This window comes from Salvia hispanica, chromosome 3 (assembly GCF_029641045.1).
Source record: "Salvia hispanica isolate PSC_SH4W2 chromosome 3, Shi_PSC_v1, whole genome shotgun sequence".
Classification (NCBI taxonomy): domain Eukaryota; kingdom Viridiplantae; phylum Streptophyta; class Magnoliopsida; order Lamiales; family Lamiaceae; genus Salvia; species Salvia hispanica.
Genome location: NC_142694.1, coordinates 41,178,519 through 41,200,829, shown reverse-complemented (window position 1 = coordinate 41,200,829; position 22,311 = coordinate 41,178,519). Strand labels below are relative to the sequence as shown.

The window sequence follows — 22,311 nt, the reverse complement described above, 5'->3', positions numbered from 1 at the left end:
ACTCATTCTTACTCACATTTTATTATAAAACCAATACTTTAAAAGTAGGACCTATATCCTACCAACTTTTTCAACTCACTTTCTATTACATTTCTTAAAACTCGTGCCAAGTCAAACTGTGTAAAATTATGTGGGACGGAGGGAGTACCAAGGTACCTTACATTTAATGCGTAAGCCGTCAAGTATAAGGTACACTGTCTAAAAAATACTCCATCCGTCCCCCAAAGTTTGACTCATTTTGACCGGGCACGATTTTTAAGAAATGTACTCCTTCCGTCCCATAGTAGATGTCATACTTGGGAATTGACACAAGGTTTTAGGAGGTGTTATTTTGTGTGTTGTACGGAGTGAGAAAATAGTACTCCCTCCGTCCCGCTTTAGGAGTCCCGGTTGATCAATTTTGGGCGTCCCGCTTTAGGAGTCCCGGTTGAGATAAATTAATAAAAAATGCTTACAAAGTGTTAAAAGTGGGTCCCAACATCTACTACAACTAATAACAAAATGTTAAAAGTGGGTCCCAACATCCACTATAACATTTATTTATTGGACACTCAATTAAAAGTGGGTCCCAATATCCACTACAATATTTATTTATTACACACTTAAACACTTTTTTCTTAAAACATGTGCTCGACTCAACCGGGACTCTTAAAGCGGGACGGAGGGAGTATATTTATATTAATGTAAGAGAGAGTTTTTTCTAAAAAAAGGAAATGTGATATTTTTTGTGGGACAAACTAAAAAGGAAAGTGTGACATCTATTTTGGGACGGAGAAAGTAAAAAAAAAAGTGAGTTGAAAAAGTTAATGGAATATATAGAGTCCACTGCCAAAAATGGTAAAAAGTGAAATGAAATTTTGTGGGATGGACGAAAATGAGACAAACTTTCAGAAACTCAGGGAGTAAAATTTAGCCAAATTCTGGTATATTCTGCAATTTTAAAAATCGATAATAAAACTTTTTGATTTTGACATTTTTATAAATTTTCCAACTACCCCAATTATGTGATCTAATATGACATTTAAGAAATTCAATGCGGGACTGTCAATGAATTTTATCATTTTCTCTACTCACTTTGCAATTATAACCCATCCTCATCATCAATTTTTATTTTTAAATTATGAATTTTGACATTTTTATCAATATTTCAACGAGTCCAATTTGATTGAATTGTATCTAATGTGACATTAAAAAATATCTATATGTACGAGACCGACAACAACTTTCAATAATTTTTAGTGCTCTACATCAATAACATACTAACAAATAGACAAAACTATTACTATGAGAAAATTGAAAAAAAAATTGTTTAAATTGCAGTATAAGAAAATTGATAATCTTTGAATAATGTGGTTATACAACTCAGCCTATTTAGTGCATTTATACAAATGTGGCTAATCAATTCAGGTAATTTAATTGAGGTAGTTTTGTTAGGCGGATAATAAAAAAAGTGACACCAATTGAATACACACAAAACACAACACACACATATATGAATACAAAAAATTTATAAAATAAACCACCGACAAATCTATGGTATTAGATATTTGATATACAATTTCGAATAAATTATCAAAAGCGTACAAGGTGGATCTATTTTTGTAAGATTGCTAAAAGTGAATCAAATCGAGTTAAGCTAACTATTTAAAATTAAATCATAACATATATAAGTCCAGATTAGAAGCCCTAATAAAACAATTTACTTAAAAATGCTGAACACCTCGGACACACTTTATCATTTGAATATAGCAAAACGTAGTTAACATCTTTAATTAATTAATAGGAGTATATGATTCATCATCCACGTGAGGTACAATAAAATGTATCGATAAGTTCAATTAATATAGCAAGTTACTGTTGAGTTCATAAATGCATCTAATGACGAAGTTGCACAATCCGTTACTAAGAAATTAGAATCCTACTCGATTTCTTAAATTTAATTAAAGCTAATATATAGTTGTATATATAATATTCCTTTCATCCACGAAAACTAGTCTCATTTTTTCAGTTTAAGATGTCCACAATAAATAATCTCATTTCTATAAAACGAAAATAAATATATATATAGTATATTTTTTATTTTTTCTCATCTCTAATACATTACCTCCTTTTTTCCACATATCTCTTAGTTTATCATTTTTTCTCTTCTTCTCTTTTCATTTTCATGTACTCCCTCCATCCCATCGAAGATGACCCACTTTCTTTTTTGGTTTGTCTCAATCAAGATGATTCATTACTTAAAATAGAAACACTTTTATCTCTACTTTATTCCCTCTTTTTTAATTCACTCTCTCCTCCTACCACACAAAATATAACTGCATAAATACCTGTACTGCCCAAGGAAGGAGTCATCTTCCTTGAGACGGAAGGAGTACTAATTTTTTAATAAAACTTGTATTATCTATAAATGAAACTATTTTTTTTTTGGACCAAGAAGTATGTAATTGCAAATCAGCAATCTCTTTTCATTTTCATGTACTAATTTTTCAATAAAACTTGTATTATCCATAAATGAAACTATTTTTTTCTTTACCGAAGAAGCTTGCAATTGCAAATCACAATCACATCCTGAAATTGATTCCCTCCATTTTCCTTGTCAAACACCCAAGTGGCCAATCACTTTCAAATCTTAACTATGTGTCGATATAAAAAATCATCATATTTAGCGATGAAGCTAGAAATTTGACAGCGGGATTTAAGTTGTACTATACTACTTCCTACGTCCCGGCTAAAATGACACATTTTTTTACTAGCACGAGATTTTAGGAATTTTGGTTAAAGTGTTTAATTGAAGAGAGAAAATGTGAATGTATATATTAAAATAGAGAGAGACAGAAAGATGAATATTTTAATAGAAGTGAGAAAAAGTGATTGAGTATATTAATTGATATATTTACACATTAATGATAAATATTATATTTACACAAATGTAACCTTGAAATATTATACTAGGAGTACTATATAAGTATGTTTTAATAAGTCAGAAAATATCTTACTTCCTCCATCCCTAAAAAATATGAACTTTAGGTTCGACACGGATTTTAGTGCATTATTGGTAAAATAAGAGAAAAATAGATAGAGAAAGTTTTTTAAGTATTGTTAGTGGAAAATAGATCCCACCTTATTAGATAGAAGAGAGTTTCTAAAATTGGAATGTACACATTCTTTGAGAACGGACGAAAAAAGAAATAGTGCATACTCCCTCCGTCCCACATAATTTTACACAATTTGACTGGGCACGGGTTTTAAGAAATGTAATAGAAAGTGAGTTGAAAAAGTTGGTGGGATGTGAGTCCTACTTTTAAAGTATTGGTTTTATAATAAAATGTGAGTATAAATGAGTTAGTGGAATATGGGGTCCACTACAAAAAATGGTAAAAGTAAAATGAGTATGTGGGACAGACTAAAATGGAATATTGGGTAAAATTATGTGGGACAGAGGGAGTATTTATCAGAGACGGAAGGAGTATTATAGTAAATGTATTGAGCCTAATGTACCGATGATGAGCCTAATGTTCGATCCAAATGTGTCGTCGAAGATGACATGCATAAGTAATCGTATTTAGATATTAACAAATACATATGATTATCATAGATATACAGTATGTGGGTATGCAGAAACAAATATAACTAAAATATTAAAAATTGGTTGAATTGATAGGCAATTCGCGACTGAACTGACCGGTTTTTCCATCATACCAGCTTGAAACTATGATGGGACCTTATTGTTTTCAACCAAATAGATCAAATTGGTTAATCTGTTCAGTTTTTTCTTGAAATATTTTGTCCCATATAAAAAATATAAAGAAAAGGTATCATATCAACTTACATAAGTAAACAGTAGACTCACAAGTCCACTCCCAATCGAAACAAACCTCGCGATCCATCTCATTAAACCGTGACCGTCCATTTCCAGAGATTGAATCAATCCAACAGTTAAACTCAGCCCTACACCGAAACCTCTTAATTAGAACAATTATTCGATCAAAGCCCTCCGATTACGATACTCATCTACTTCCCTTTACAACTAACTCTTTCCCCACACTCCATTAATACTCCCTCTTTCCCTCACTCTTTAAATAACCAAATCTCCCTCCATTCAATCACTCCACCACCACCACCTCCGCCGCCATGGCTCCATTGTTAACCAAACGAACCTACCAATTCGTCGTAAACAATTTCTTAAAACTCATTTTCATACCAATCGCACTAGCTGTTTCATCCAAAGCGGACTATATCATACAGTTCTACAATTCCATGCATCTCACCCCACTCCACTTACTATGCACCACCTTCCTAATCCTCTACACCCTCACCGTGTTCCTCGTCTCCCGCCCGCGCCCCGTCTACCTCGTCGACTACGCCCTCTTCAAGCCCCCCCGCAGCTACCGCGCCTCCTTCGCCGGCTTCATTGAGCACGCCCGCATGGGGCGCCTCTTCTCCGAGCCGAAAAGCGTCCACTTCCAAATGAAGATTCTAGAACGTTCCGGCCTCGGAGAAGAGACATGCCTCCCCCCTGCCCTCCACTACATCCCCCCGACCCCAACGATGGCGCTGGCCCGGGAAGAAGCTGAGCTCGTTATTTTTTCCGCGATGGATTCACTATTTACCAAGACCGGAGTCAAACCGAGGGATATTGACATTTTAATTTTAAACTGTAGCTTATTTTCACCGACGCCGTCGCTGACGGCGTCGGTGATTAATAAGTACAAAATGAGGAGTAATATAAAAAGCTTCAATCTCTCCGGCATGGGCTGCAGCGCCGGCCTGATCTCAATCGATCTCGCCTCCGATCTCCTCCAAAAGCATCCTAATTCAAACGCGATTGTGATCAGCACCGAGATTTTAACCCCAAATTCCTACCTAGGGAAGGAGAGAGCAATGCTCCTCCCAAATTGCCTCTTCCGGATGGGCGGCGCCGCCGTGCTCTTATCCAATCGCAGATCCGATCGCCGCCGCGCGAAGTACCGCCTCTCTCACGTCGTCCGAACGCACAGAGGCGCGGACGACAAATCGTACGGATGCGTATCGCAGGAGGAGGACGACGAGGGGAACGTCGGGATCAAATTGAACATCGATCTGATGGCGGTGGCCGGAGAGGCCTTGAAATCGAACATCACGGCGATCGGACCGCTGGTCCTCCCCGCATCGGAGCAATTGCTCTTCGCGATCTCTCTAATTATGCGAAAATTCTTCAATTCGAGATCTAAACCGTACATTCCCGATTTCAAAGAGGCGTTTGAGCATTTCTGCATCCACGCCGGCGGGAGGGCGGTGATTGATGAGCTGCAGAAGAGCCTCCAGCTGACGAATGAGCAGGTGGAGGCGTCGAGGATGGCGCTGCATCGATTCGGAAACACTTCTTCTTCGTCGCTGTGGTATGAATTGAGCTACATTGAGTCGAAGGGGAGGATGAGGAAAGGGGATAGGGTTTGGCAGATTGCGTTTGGGAGTGGATTCAAGTGTAACAGCGCGGTGTGGAGATGTAACCGGACGATCAAGTTGCCGGTGGAGGGGCCGTGGGCCGACTGCATTGATAAGTATCCGGTGCATGTTCCGGATGTTGTGAAGCTTTAGTTTACGAGTAAAAATTTAGTGGTCTGGATACATGCGTGGCGTAGTATGAAAAGGAGAAATAAATTTCTAAATTATTATGTCCGGACCACTAAATTTTTATTCCTATAAAAGAAATTGTTATGCTCCTACCACTTTTCTGAATTGTAAGTTTCTACTACCTTTTTACTAATTGTGTGTCTATGTAATTGAATATGGATTTTGTTTTTTCAAAAAATAAATGTTGGATGGCTACATCATGAAGTTTCTAGTAGTAGTAATTGATCGATCGAGTAATGTGTTCATAATGTCCATTTTTGTAGAAAAGTAAAATAAATGTGGAAATCTACATCATATGTGTGTTTTTGAAGAAAAAACTTTAAATTAACTAGAAATAGTTAATAATGCAATCCGTAATAAAAGCTAGAAACATAAAAGCAAGAAATATGAAAGAGTTGCGAGTTAGAATACGTCCTAAATATTTTTCGATGGACAAATCCAATAAACTACTATATTAGGTATCTGTAGTAGTAATTATTGACATTCCAAGATGACGGTTGCATATTCAAAAACAATCGAGTGATGTGTGCACTTGATGGAGAAGACTACTCCATGTGGATATACGTATACCATATAATACCTGACCAGAACAGTGATGATTGATGGATGTACATCGGGACTGTATCTGTGTAACACTAATTTTTTTTATAAATATGCAATCGACTGTATCCGGGTAACACTAATTTTTTTATGAATATAGATGCAATCCCAAATTATATATCCTCAATATAATAGTTTAGTTAGTCCTTCTATTGTGTTACTTGCTATTTTTTCTACTTACTATATTTTTATTAACTATGATTATCTGTATACTAGAGTAGGAGAGGGGAAGTGTGGACCATTACTTCATTCATATCTTATACTAACTGTTTTTATTAAAACTTATATGACGTGGTCTGATTTTTTAAATCAAAAGTACCAAACATTTGGTTATGACTCATAATTCGTTGGAAGTAAATCTTGCAGGTGTACGGATGTGCATCAAACATGTAACACCTAAGTTTCAGGAAATTAATACCTTCATAAATATTTAGGGGCATATATATTTCGTACTAATATAATGTCAAGAACTTTGGAGACAATTCTGGAATACAGTAGTATACTAGTATTTTCGTGTATATGCCATATAATCATATTTTAGTAGTAATATTAGAAATTAATATATAAATATAACATTAATGTTTTTTAATATTTGGAGAGCTTTTGTGTTCTTCTCAATGTCATTGTGGGGCGGATACATGATTTTATCGCCCAAAGTCAATAATAGTTATTGGATAACGGACACTTCCTCCTCCAAAATATGCTTTCTTTTATTTTAATATATCCTAACTTCTATAAGTATGTATACACTCTAATTTTAGAAACTCTTTTCTCATTAATGAAATGTTACCTTTTTTTCTACTAACAATACTTTAATTACTTTTTCTTTTTATATCTTCTACTTTACCAATTGTACATTAAAGTCGTACACAACCAAAAGTACATGTTGAGAAGTATTTGAAATAATTGGCCGTAAAAGATGTGAGAGATATGCAATTAATCAGTGATTTGGAAGCCAAAATACTTTAGCGAATATTTTTTACTAAAAATAATCGTGGTTATGAGTGATATACAAATTTGCAAAAACAAATCATGGATTTTGACTTCCACATCTTAACACAATTTCATTGAAATACAAATAAATAGGATATTTGAAAAAAATGTCAAAATTATGTTATAATTGACAATTTTTAAAAGATGCGAGATTGATGAAAATTTAACTAAATCTCATAATTTTTGTGACACTTTTTCTCTTACTTTATTAATTTTGAATTAAAATATATATTATCTGCAATCAAGACTATTTTTTTATCGACAGAGGAAGTAGTAGTATATCAATATAAATTATAGATACGGTTAAGATACTTACTCCCTCCGTTCCATAGTAATAGGAGCGAAACTTTTCGTCACGAAGATTAAGAAAAATTGAGTTAGGAAGTAGTAGTATATCAATATAAATTATAGGTACGGTTAAGATACTTACTCCCTCCGTTCCATAGTAATAGGAGCGAAACTTTTCGTCACGAAGATTAAGAAAAATTGAGTTAGGTGATTTAAGTAAAGAGAGAATAAAGTGGAAAATGAAAAAGGTAGAGAGATGAAGAGAGAAAAAAGTAAGATAGAGTAAAGTAGATGTGGAAAAATGTGTTGACTTTTATTAAAATGAGAAATGACTCTGTTACCATAGAACGTACCAAAATGACAAAATGACTCTATATTACTATGGAACGGAGGGAATATTTGGTAAAGGCATTTTGGTGGCAAAATTGACTACTTTGCCACTTATGATAAGAAATCTAAATGCACATTGTACTTTGATATGACAACTAGCCCAGAGTTTTCTTTGGCCTACTTCTATCATTTTCTTTTGTCCTATTCCATTAATTCTGCTCCACACAAATGTTTCCACTGGCATTGGCGCTCGAGTGAGACTGGTCTCCTCAGCTCAATCGCTCTGTTGCCCGTCCCAATTTTTTCGTAAGCGAAGCTTCTCCTAAGCTTTTACATAATTAAATGTCTCATCATTTTGGTTCTGATAGGTAGTCATCGTCTCATTTAAAATACACATTCAACTTGCACTACTCCTTTCTTATGACTCCAAGTGTTGTAACTTTTGGGGAATTCTAGGTTTATCCTATAGAAATGGACTCGAATAATACTCTTACACTAGTAGTAATAAACATTTGATTTTCGTAAAAACGACTACAAACATACGTTGCAATTTTGTATACATATTCTCAAAACTACAAAATAAAATATAGTTCTATTATGTTCTAACGTATAATAACTCATTAGAAAAAGAGGAAACTCAAAGTTAAAAAAGATTGTCATTTTCATTTTATTAATTGTCATCAATATGAAAATGAAATGGTAGCGGAAACCTAACAGGGATATACTCTAATCGAATTGACCAGTCAAAATGGATGATTATCAAAGGTGCAACATTATTGGTCACTGCATCAAGAATTTATAATTTTATATAAATAAAAAAATGAGAATATAAATAAAAACTAAATCAAGAATTTGTCCATTACTTACAAATGGGCCTTGCTAACGTGATGGGTCAAGTACTAAGAAAATAACGTGTGATAGAAAAACCAATTGCTTGACCACGATGAGGCCACAGTATATTAATACTAATAATATTTCAAAAAATGACAAAAAACTACTTTTTCCTTTATTTAATTACTATTTGAAACTAAATAATTCAATTTCAAATATTAAAACAGTCGTCGTTAACTCAATCCATCAAATAACCCCAAATTAGATACTCATGAAAAACACATTAATATTTTATATTTTTATACATAAAAAATAGATACGACAAGATATGACATATGAAAGGTGTGACAACGTAAGTTTGATAATATTAATTTACTATGTGATATATGAAAGTTATGACAATATAAACTTAATAATAATATTAAAAAATAAATATATTTAGGTGGACAAATGATATATGGTGTCGTGTTTAGATGAAATACATAGACGAGACACCTTATTTAATTATGATATAAATATTGTTCTAAGAATATTATATTCGATGAAATACCCTATTTAAAATTATTAATTTTAGTGACAAGATTTTGATATTCACCACGGTAAAATGTAAACAAATTTTGAAAAAAAAAGAGCTAGGGCATTAGCAAAGGGCATTATCAAGCGTCATAAGAGACCAATCGAAACACATCCACAAAACCCTCTCTCTGTTCCTTTAACCGTGTCGTATGCTATTATGATTGATAAAAGTCAAGGTCAATCACTTTCACATGTTGAATTGTATTTGAGGAAACCTGTATTTGGTCATGGACAACTGTATGTTGTTATATCAAGAGTTCCAAAATTTATGAATTTTTTGTCCGGGGTTTGCTTCTAGGTTTTGTTTTTGCTGTTTAAAGTGTTTGTTTTTGGTCTCCATTACTTATGAACTTACTTCTTCCGTCCCACAAGAATAAACATTCTCCAATTTTGAAAAATCTTTTTTCTCTAATGAGGTGGAACCCATTCCACACTAACAATATTTTAATTACTTTTTCTCCCTATTTCTCTCTTACTTTACCAGTTTTGCATTAAAATTCGTGTCAAATCTAAAGTGCATGTTCTTTAGGAACGGAGAGAGTATTATTTATTGCAAATCTTTGTTTTATGATTAGTTTTGCTTGTTGTTTGTATTTATAAATGGTTTAAACCTTGAACCATGATCCTTACATTGATTGTCACACTATTTTTTTCAAAATTTGTTTACAAGTTATGTTTATATTTTGAAAATTTATTGTGTCACGTGTATAACACAGGTGTTCACACCAATTAATCTAATGTAAAGTGGCGGTTTAAATAAAAATTGGTGTGGGCTCTGATATTTATTTGTTTGGGCTATAATGTCACTGATTCAGATTTTAAACAGAAATTGGCTTGGGCTCTGTTATTCATTCACATAATTTTCCTTGTTTGATTTGTTAATTGCAGTTTTTCAACTTAATATTTTTTACATTTTTAAAAATTCGTGCCTTCACCAGATGTGACTCCTATTATGAGACGGATGAAGTATTTAATTGGGCTATATTTATGAAAGTAGGGGTATATTTTTAGCGACTGGTTTTGGTGATGGGAGAATTGGATTTTCAAACCGTAGTTGTTGATCTAGAAATACTGTAGCACGTTAGCGGCTTTTCGAACAATGATTTATGACGTTTGTGTGTGAGCTATTGAAGAATTTTGGTTAATTCGTCACTCGCTGAGTGTGTGTATGATAGGTTAGTTAAATTCTAATTAACTAATATCAGTTGATCATTAGTCACACATCTTCTCTTTGTCATTAATTTAATTATTTTTCTATGTTTTGCTTCTTGTATATGAATATTTATTTTGTTGATCATATTTGTTGAGCTCATTGTATATTCCATTTATCTGATTTTTACTCTTTATTCTTTACTTACATCTCTGTATAACTTATTATAATTAAATCATACTTTTTGATTATTAGTGACACATCTTATCTTTGTCATTAATTTTATTGTTGTTACTCCACTTAGGTCATAAATTAAAATTGTTTAAAATTGTTTTCCGAATTTGAAATGTTTCATTCACTATGGAGTAGTAAATTCTTCATTTAGAATGAGACAAAATAAATACATTTCTATTTTTGTAAATCTTCACGTTACTTTAAATTCTTATTTTCTATATATTCATTATTCGAGATTCATTATATTTTTCTTTATCATACTTTCTCTTCTCTCTCACTCTATCCTCACCTTATTTTGGTTATGACTTATGAGAATCTGAAGTTATCTAGCTGAAAAATGCATCATTGCCCGATTCCTAATATGTTCTATTGCTACTTTATGTGCAAAATTCAGCACTCAATTTTCTTTTGCAATTATTTTTCAACATCCGTTTTTATATATGTTCCCCTTTACTCAATTCTTGTCAGTCCCAATTTACGATTTACTACTAATCAGCAAGAGTGATGCCCTCACTAATTTTCTCCATTTCCATTTATTTTCTACTCTAACTCTATCTTCCCCAAAGAATTATAAAATCAACCACCGACAAATCTATGATAGATATTCATGGTATAAAATTTCGTATAGATTATCAAAAGTGTAGAAGGTGGATCTATTTTTGTAAGATTGATAATAGTTAATACTGAATCTAATTGAATTAAAACGACGTTTTAATATTAATAGAAAATTAAAACTCTAATCATAACATAAGTCCAGATTAAATTAAATTTCCTAATAATACAAATTTAATTAACACTACTCATTGGAGACACTATGCCATATATGAATTAGCAAAAGAGTAGTGATAAATTAACAAAATTTGTATATACAAAATTGGACATTTAAGGTATTTTACATTTTAAAATGTAATGTATTACATATCTACCCTTTTATTGATTATTTAGGAAAGATTAAGTTTCTCATAATCTTATATTTAAGGAATGATTAGTAATTGATTATGTATACTAACCGTTACATAATTTTTTCTTTCATTAACAAAAATGAGGATATTTCTTCTCCATTTTATAAAAATTCAAATTAGCTAGATTCATATGGTTCATGATTTCATAATTTTCGGATGAATATTTTGATTAGGAATAAATTAAAATAAATTTAATTAAAAATTTACAATACTTTTAGCAAGATATTATAGATTCACTTCAAATTTGCAAAAATACTACTACTACTATAAAAGGATTCCAAGTTGACTTACATTCTACGATGGAGAATTTTATTTAATATTCAAACAATAATATAAAAGTTTATATTCTCTCCATCTCCAATGAGTATGAACTTTAAGTTCGGCACGAGTTTTAATGCATTATTGGTAAAGTAAAAGAGAGATAGACAGAGAAAGTTTTTTTAAACATTATTGCAGAGAATGAGTCTCACCTCATTAGAGAGGAGAGAATTTTCAAAATTGGAATGTTCATACTCTTTGGGGACGGACAAAAAAGGAAATAGTGCATACTCTTCGGGATAGAGGGAGTATATCGTTTGAGTTTGCTTTAGAACTGATACATACCAATTTTTAATTCACTCATCTAATAGTCAATAATACCAAATTATTTTATTATAAAATAATCTTAAAATTTAAAATTATAAAAGCGACTATATGTATAAATATTCTTAATATTATCCTCGAACGAAAAAATGATTATCATTAGCATCTAATTGTGTTGTTATTAAATAATCTTTAAAATTCTAAGTTTATAAAAACAAATGCATGTATATATACTTCATTTCTTAGTATTATCATCCAACGAAATAATCATAGTCATACCCATTCAATTATTTATAATTTTTAAAATTTTAAGTTATAAAACGATTGCATCTATATATACTTAATTTCTTAGTGTTATTATCCATGAAATAATCATAATCATTCGCATCAAATTATTTTATTATAATATTTTCTATAAAAACTTTGAGTTATAAAAACAACTACATGTATATTTACTTCATTTCTTAGTGTTGTCATCCAACGAAATGATCATAGTCATTCTTATTCAATTATTTAATTTAAATTATTTAAAATTCTAAGTTATAAAACGACTACATGTATATATATTTGGTGTTATCATCCAACGAAATAATCATAGTCATCAAATAGTTACTTTAATATTATGTAAAATTCTAAATTATGAAAAAGCATATATTTAATTTCTTAGTGTTATCATTCAACATAATAATTATAGTCATTTACATCTAATTATTTTATTCATAAAAAATCATTAAAAATCTAAATTATAAAAACGACATGTATATATAGTACTAATTTCTTATTGTTATCATCCAACGAAATAATAGCCATTTTAATCTAATTATTTTTTGTTAAATAATTCTTAAACCTTAAAGTTATAAAAATGATTACAGGTATATATACTAGTGTTATCATCTAACGAAATAATATTAGTCATTCGCTTTCTAGAATAGTGCTTATTAAATAATCAATAAAATTTTAAGTTATAAAAACGACTACGTGGATGTATATTCAATTTGTTAGTGTCATCGTCCAAGGAAATAATCTTTAAAATTCTAAGTTAATAAAAACAACTACATGTACACATACTTTACTTTTAAGTGTTAATATCCAACGAAATAATAACATTCATTCTCATCCAATTATTTTATTTTAAAAATAAAATATTTTTAATTTCTTTGTGTTATCATCCAACAAAAGTATTCCACTTGTTCTATTAAAAATGAATTTTTTTTTTATAATTGTCCCATAAAAATGACACATTTGCTAAAATAGAAATAACATCATCTCTATTTTTTTTTCTCTTTTACTTTTTTCTCTTTTTATTTATCTCACAAAATACTAATAGTACTATCACATAAAAAAAATATTTTATATTTAATTAAATAAAAAAATAATTATCATTCACATTTAATTATTTTATTATTAACTTATCACTAAAAATTTAAGCATTATAAACAACTAGATGTATATACTGTTTTCTAATATGACCATTCACTAAAATAATACTAATTATACACCATCTTTTTTTAGTCTTTACTATTCTGTTCGTATATAATTAATTGATACTACTATATTGGAGCTTGGTTCTTTTAAACTATTGGTTTTTCCCCCTTAAATTTCTACTATATAATATTAATTTAAAATTATAAAGTAATTTTTTTTTTCATCACTTTACTTAATACACAAAAAATAAGTATAAAATTTTTAAGATATGTAATCTTATAATTTTGAATTTAACGATAGATTAGTGCTAAATATTAGTAGTAGTATATTTATTTGTTTAAATCATACGTATAAGCAACAATCTTGGCTAGATAAATTTTAATTATCTTAATTTATGAAATTTCCATAAATATTGTATTGATCTTCCACATATTCATAATTTTCCATATAAAAGGGTAAATTAGTAAGAAAATAATAAAATCGGTTTAAATAAAAATCGGTTTAAAATATAAGGGCATTTTGTATATACAATGTTTGTTAATAAATCATTACCCTTAGCAAAATATGTTTAACATCTTTAATTATTTTATGAGAAAATATACCTAAGTTGTACATGTACATGATATCCTTAAATTATTAAATTTAATTGAATTTAATCAAAAATTAATTTTGTTATTATTGTATCATATGTAACAATAAGAAGGAAGTGATATATAAATTTTATGTCAACTCGTAACATGAGCTTGATCTGAATTAATTATAAAATATTTAGTGAAAAATATATTTTTTTAAATATACAAATCTTTAAGTTAAAATTTTAATTTTTTTTCGAAATGTTACAAATGATTCATATGAAAATTATTTTAAATCAATTAATATTTATAAATCGATTATCAATGTAAACTGTTAAAAGAAGTTCGATTATGTACGTATAATTAACTATGTTTATCACTAACCAATGTAAACTGTTAAAAGAAGTTCGATTATGTATGTATAATTAACTAGGGGTGGGTAGGTACGGTATATCTTACCGAAACCATCATACCGTATACCTTATCGTAAATACGGTATGCGAAAAAGTCATACCTTTACCTTACCAAAGTTTTCGATATACCGAACTTCAGTATACCTTATTTTCGGTATGACGAATTTCCATACCGATACCGTACCTCATTTTCGGCATACCGTACGGAAGTTCGATATACCTTACTTTTGCGGTATACCTGACTTTCAACATCAATTAAAATAGAAAATTATAGTTTTTAGAATATTATTTATATTTTATAATTTTATAAATAAATTAAATATAATTTATTCATAATTATATTTATATTTCATAATAGATTTTATAATTTAAAAATATATAAAATATATTTTATATATAATTGTGTTTATATTTTTGTGGTATATACCTTAGTTTACGGTATATACCTTAATTTACGGTACATACCGAATTTCGGTATGCAGTGGTATACCGCGGTATTTGAAAATTCATACCGTTACCTTACCGGAATCTTTCGGTAAAGTATCATACCGTACCAAAAGTCACGGTATACCAAAAATTCGGTATTTTCGATATTTTTTCGATACGATAAAGCCGGTATTTCGGTATTTCGGTATTTTTCCCCAGCCCAATAATTAACTATGTTTATCACTAACCGACATTATATTAGTACGAAATATGCCCCTGATGGCAGTTACGAAATATACCCGACATTATATTAGTACGAAGGGTAAAGATAAATTAACAAAAATTGTATTAACAAAATGCCCTTCAATTTTGAACCGGTTTTTATGTAAACCGGTTTTCTTATCAACTATTATTTCATTACTACATTACCCTTTTTATTATATATGTAAAGTCATATCACTCTCTAATTACATTGATTGCGTAATGTATAATTAAATTCTTGTCAAATTACATTGATTGGATATAGTACAATTAAATTCTGGCGCAATACAAACCATTCCATTATTTTGGGGAAATTTCAAATCGAGCTAATCTAATTTTCAAATTTCAAATTGTGTTTTATGCATGTCATAAACAAATCAGTTTAATAATGTATTTAGAAGTGCGATAAACATAAAAAAATATAAGATTATTTTTTTAAATTTATTAAGAAAGTGGTTGAATCCTCAAAAATTTGAGTAATATTCATGGCTAATATATATGATATTTTGTACTAAGATATTTGAATCCAACGATGAAGACGAAATATTGTGTACAAATGAGTCGAACAATGCCCCGGGGATGAAATTCAATTCCGAAAAATTGTATAAAGATGATACACACAACTCACATGACGAGAAGATTCACAAAATGAGATAGTACGCGAAGGTTCACAAAAACGAGATGATATAAGAAGGTATTTGTTTGGATGATAACATTAAGAAATTAAGAAATTGAAAGTGAATAACTATTATTATTATTATTATTATTATTATTATTATTATTATTATTATTATTATTATTATTATTATTATTATTAATTAGATCTAAATAACTATTATTATTATTATTATTATTATTATTTCATTGGATGATAAACTGAAGATAATAATTATAGGAATATAGTCGTTTTTATAACTTAGAATTTCAAGAATGATTAAATAAAAAAATTAATTAGATGTAAATGACTATTATTATTCCATTGGATGATAACGTTTAGAAATTAAGTTTATACAGTTGTTTTTATAACTTAGAATTATAAGAATTATTTAGCAATGAAAAACAATTGGACGTGAATGACTTCTAATATTCAATTGGATGATAACGTTTGGAAATTAAGTATATGCACATGCAGTTGTTTTTATAACATGGAATCTTAAAGATGAATTAATAAAAAATAATTGGATTAGAATGAATACTATTATTGCATATTTCGTTGGATGATAGCACTATATATATGCATATAGTCGTTTTTATGAAATTTTAATAATTATTTAGCAACAAAAAGTTAATTAGATGTGAATAGGGCTGTCAAATCGTGCGGGTTGGGTCGTTATCGTGTTACCCAAAAAAGTCAACCCTCTGTTAATTATTGTTCGTTAGTTTTACACGACACGATAACGACTAAAACATGATGTTATTATACGATTTAACATGATATTACACGATAAAATAAAAAATTATAAAATTAAAATAATTATTTTCTTAATCAAAATAATAAAATTAAAGTATAGTAATAATAACTCTAACTAATAAAATTAACTAATTAATAAAATAATTTTTGATAAAATCTAAACCTAATATTTTCTTAAAATTCATAAAAAAATTAACTAATATATTTTTTAATTAATAAAATTAAAGTATAGAATATTTTAATTAATTAAAATATAAGTATAATATTTTTTTAATTAATTAAAATTAATGTATAATATTTTTCAATCAACAAAAATAACTAAAATTAAAGTTTAAGAATTTTTAATTTATAAAAAGTAATTATTTTTTTCTTAACGTATAACACTAACCCGGCCCAAACCCGACCCGACCCCACCCGGCCCCACCCCAACCCGTTATCTTCGGGTTCTTATTGGGTCGACCCTATAAGAACCCAAATCCTCAACGTGCGTGTTCATGTCGTGTTAACTTCGTGCGGATCCGTGTCGTATAAAAAATTGCCAACCTTAGATGTGAATGACTATTATTACTATTTCATTGGATTATAACATTAAAAAGTTAATTTTATATGCCTGTACTCAATTTTTTATAATTGGAATATTAATAATTATTTAGTAATAAAAATTTAATTGTATGTGAGTAACTATTATAATTATTTCATTGGATAATAGCATTAAGAAATTTAATTACATATGCATCTAGTCGTTTTATAACTTCATATTGTAAGAATTATTTAGTACTAAAAAATAATTGGATTGAATACTACTACTAATATTTCATTAGATGATAACATTTAGAAATTAAATATATACACATGCACTCGTTTTTATAACTTAAAATTTTATGAATTATTTACTAAACAAAACTAATTGGAAACATTTTTATAACTTAGAATTACAAAGATGAATTTACGTAATAAAATAATTGAAATGTTTACTTCATTGGATGACACTAAGAAATTATTTATACATCTATGCATTTTTGACTTTTTGTAACTTAGAATTTTCAAAATTATTTTGTAATATAACTTTAATTGCATGAATGACTACTAATATTCCATTCGATGATAACGTTTAGAAATTAAGTGTATGCACATGCAGTCATTTTTATAACTTAGAATTTCAAAGATGAATTAATAATAAAATACTTGGATCGTTAGATGATAACACTAAAAAATTAATTGTATGCATTAGTCATTATTACAACTAAGAATTATAATAATTATTTAGTAATAAAAAATAAAATTTAATGTGGATGGCTATTATTATTCCATTGGATAACAAAGAAATTAATATGCAGTCGTTTTTATAGTTTAGAATTTTAAAGATGATTTAATAATAAAATAATTGAATACGAATGACTATATTTATTTCATATTTTCATTTGACGAAATTAATTATACACATTTATTCATTTTATTACTTATATACACATTTAGTCGTTTTATTACTTATATATATATAGTCAAGTTCATTATTCAAAATTTAATTACTATAAAATATTGTGTAGTCTAATATTGTGAAATCAAATATGGTAAAATATTATAAAATCAATTATTAATTCATTCCTATTCATCCTCAGGAAATTATGCAATAAAAAGTCATAGACTTCATTACTATTCCAAAAATTGGTACGTATTTATAATCAAATTGTATTTGGAAAAAAAAGAAGTTGTATAGAAGGTAACTTTGATTCATTTTTCTTAATTTAAAACTTATCTTTTATATTTTAATTAAATATTGTAATTTTATTATAAAATTTGTTTCAGTTATTCCTGTTCATCATCTGAAATGGCAAAATATATGACATCATATATTTTGTACAATATATCCATTAATTGTAATTAAATTTTAATTTTCAAAAATCGCATTTAGAGATATATATAAAGGACATAAATCATGTCTATAGTTAAGTAATCTATAATTTATTAATTAATATCAATTGTCGAGTTACACACAACAATTAAAAAAAATTAATATTTATTTTTCATTGGACAACCAGAGATGAGTTTTGACCGAAAAAGCTCGAGCCAAGACATTTGGGACACCATAGACAAATGAAATATCATCATTCCTGGAAGAAGAAATTATGCAAACATATAAATGGATGTTACGTTAATCTAAACAATTGATTTCAAAGATATAATAAATCTATTTCCTAAATGTCTATATATTGATTATAGAAAATTTATTCTTTCCTTAATAATCATAGAAGGGTAACTATGTAATACATCAAATTAGTAAATAACTATAAATTTATTTTAAATGTTAAATACCTAAAATGTCCAATTTTGTATATACAATTTTTGTTAATTTATCACTACCCTAGTACGAAATATACTATTAATGACAGTATTAATTTCCTGAAACTTAGGTGTAACATGTTTTATGCACATCCGGGACACTTGCAAATTTACTTCCCACGAATTATGAGTACCAAATGTTTGGTAGTACTTTTGAATGAAGTAATGGTCCACACTTCCCCTTCCACACCCACTATAGTATACAGATAATCATAGTTAATAAAAATATTGTGAGTAGATAAAATAACAACACAATAGACGGAATAACTAAACTATTACTCCTATATTGTGGATATATAATTTGGGATTGCATGTTTATAAAAAAGATTAGTGCTACACGTATGCACGGGTGCAGTCCCAATGCACGTCCATCAATCGAAATTGCCCTGGTCCAGGTGTTATATAGTATATGGATCCACATGGATTAGTCTTTTCCATCCAGTGTACACATCACTCGATTGGTTCGAATATGCAATTGCAATTTTGGAATGTTTATTGAATTCATCGGTCGAATAATATTTAGGGCTTATTCTAACTCGTAACTCTTTCATATTTCTTGCTTTTATGTTTGTAGCTTTTATTACAGATTGCATTATCAACTACTCCCTCCATTCCCTCATAGTTGAGTCATTTTTTTTTATTTCAGGAAGTTTCCTCATAGTTGAGTTACTTTACTCGATCTTACTTTATTCACTTTCTACTTTATCTCTATACTTTTTTTTCTCTTTTATTTTTTTTATCTATTTATTTAACACACTCAACATCCCTTTCTTAAACTTTGTGACGAAAAATTTCACCCACGGAACGGAGGGAGTATTTTTAGTCAATGTAAAGTTTTTTCTACAAAAATAGACACATGATATAAAATTCCACATTTATTTTATTTTTCAATTATGAACACATCACTCTTGGTCCGAATTCGTCATTGCCATCTCAGAATGTCTAACATATTTCTTGCTTTTATGCTTTTGTCTTTTATAACTAGTTGTAGCATTGACTACTTTTAGTCTATTTAATGTGTTTTTCAAAAATAGACATATTGATGTAGCCATCCTACATATATTTTTGGAAAAAAACTAAAATCCATATATTTATCACATAACACGAAAAAAAATAGAATAAAGAAAAACCAATCAGCATCAACAATAAAAATAAAAAGGTTGTAGAAACTTGCAATTCAGAAAAGTGGTACTCTTTCCTCCCATGACTCACTTTTCTCTTTAGTTTGTCACAATCAAGATCATTCATTATTAAAAATGAAAAACATCAGTATTTTATTCTATCTCTATTACTTTATTTTTTTCACACAACACACAAAATAAAACTAGATCAAATCTCATGTCCGCCTATTAAATTTGTCGATGTGATGGAGAGAGTAAAACAATCTAAGCAATAAAAATTTAGTGGTCCGACATAATAATTAAGAAATTTATATCTCCTCCTTTTATCCAGACCACTAAATTTTTACTCGTAAACTAGAGCTTCACAACTTCGGGAATATGCACCGGATACTTATCAATGCAGTCGGCCCACGGCCCCTCCACCGGCAACTTGATCGTCCGGTTACATCTCCACACCGCGCTGTTACACTTGAATCCACTCCCAAACGCAATCTGCCAAACCCTATCCCCTTTCCTCATCCTCCCCTTCGACTCAATGTAGCTCAATTCATACCACAGCGACGAAGAAGAAGTGTTTCCGAATCGATGCAGCGCCATCCTCGACGCCTCCACCTGCTCATTCGTCAGCTGGAGGCTCTTCTGCAGCTCATCAATCACCGCCCTCCCGCCGGCGTGGATGCAGAAATGCTCAAACGCCTCCTTGAAATCGGGAATGTACGGTTTAGATCTCGAATTGAAGAATTTTCGCATAATTAGAGAGATCGCGAAGAGCAATTGCTCCGATGCGGGGAGGACCAGCGGTCCGATCGCCGTGATGTTCGATTTCAAGGCCTCTCCGGCCACCGCCATCAGATCGATGTTCAATTTGATCCCGACGTTCCCCTCGTCGTCCTCCTCCTGCGATACGCATCCGTACGATTTGTCGTCCGCGCCTCTGTGCGTTCGGACGACGTGAGAGAGGCGGTACTTCGCGCGGCGGCGATCGGATCTGCGATTGGATAAGAGCACGGCGGCGCCGCCCATCCGGAAGAGGCAATTTGGGAGGAGCATTGCTCTCTCCTTCCCTAGGTAGGAGTTTGGGGTTAAAATCTCGGTGCTGATCACAATCGCGTTTGAATTAGGATGCTTTTGGAGGAGATCGGAGGCGAGATCGATTGAGATCAGGCCGGCGCTGCAGCCCATGCCGGAGAGATTGAAGCTTTTTATATTACTCCTCATTTTGTACTTATTAATCACCGACGCCGTCAGCGACGGCGTCGGTGAAAATAAGCTACAGTTTAAAATTAAAATGTCAATATCCCTCGGTTTGACTCCGGTCTTGGTAAATAGTGAATCCATCGCGGAAAAAATTATGAGCTCGGCTTCTTCTCGGGCTAGCGCCATCGTTGGGTTCGGGGGGATGTAGTGTAGGGCTGGGGGGAGGCATGTTTCTTCTCCGAGTCCGGAACGTTCTAGAATCTTCATTTGGAAGTGGACGCTTTTCGGGTCGGAGAAGACCCTCCCCAAGCGGGCGTGCTCGATGTATCCGGCGAAGGAGGAGCGGTAGATGCGGGGGGGCTTGAAGAGGGCATAGTCGACGAGGTAGATAGGGCACGGGCGGGATATGAGGAACACAGTGAGGGTGTAGAGGATTAAGAAGGAGGTGCATAGTAAGTGGAGTGGGGTGGGATGCATGGAATTATAGAACTGTATGATATAATTCGCTTTGGCTGAGATAGCTAGTGCGATTGGTATGAAAATGAGTTGCAAGAAATTGTTTACGACGAATTGGTAGTTTTGTTTGGTTAACAACGGAGCCATGGTGGTGGTGGAGTGATTGGAAGGAGGGGAAATTTGGGTATTTAAAGAGTGGGAGAGGGAGTACTAAACTGCTAATGGAGTGCGGGGAAAGGGTTAATTGTGAGCAGAAGTAGATGAGTATCGTAATCGGAGGGCTTCGATCAAATTATTGTTCTAATTAAGAGGTTTTAGTGTTGGGCTGCATTTTACTGTTGGATCGATTCAATACGATCACTTATGCGTGTCATTTTCGACGTTACATTAATTGGCTTGAACATGATGAAGAACTGTTTTAGTATTGTACCAATGCACATCAATTGTGTTTCCTCCTCTATCTAGATTGAATCGGACGTGTAGAGGCTGCGCTATAAAAGAGTTATCTGACCTAAAATTTGTATTCTGAT

At 30.7% G+C, this 22,311-nt stretch overlaps 2 pseudogenes; one reads left to right on the top strand and one right to left on the bottom strand.

Moving 5' to 3' along the window:
* The first annotated feature begins 4,088 nt into the window (after positions 1 to 4,088).
* LOC125216716 (3-ketoacyl-CoA synthase 5 pseudogene) lies at positions 4,089 to 5,808 on the top strand (annotated as a pseudogene).
* A 14,446-nt stretch (positions 5,809 to 20,254) lies between these two features.
* On the bottom strand, positions 20,255 to 21,943 carry LOC125210015 (3-ketoacyl-CoA synthase 5 pseudogene; annotated as a pseudogene).
* Positions 21,944 to 22,311: the final 368 nt, after the last annotated feature.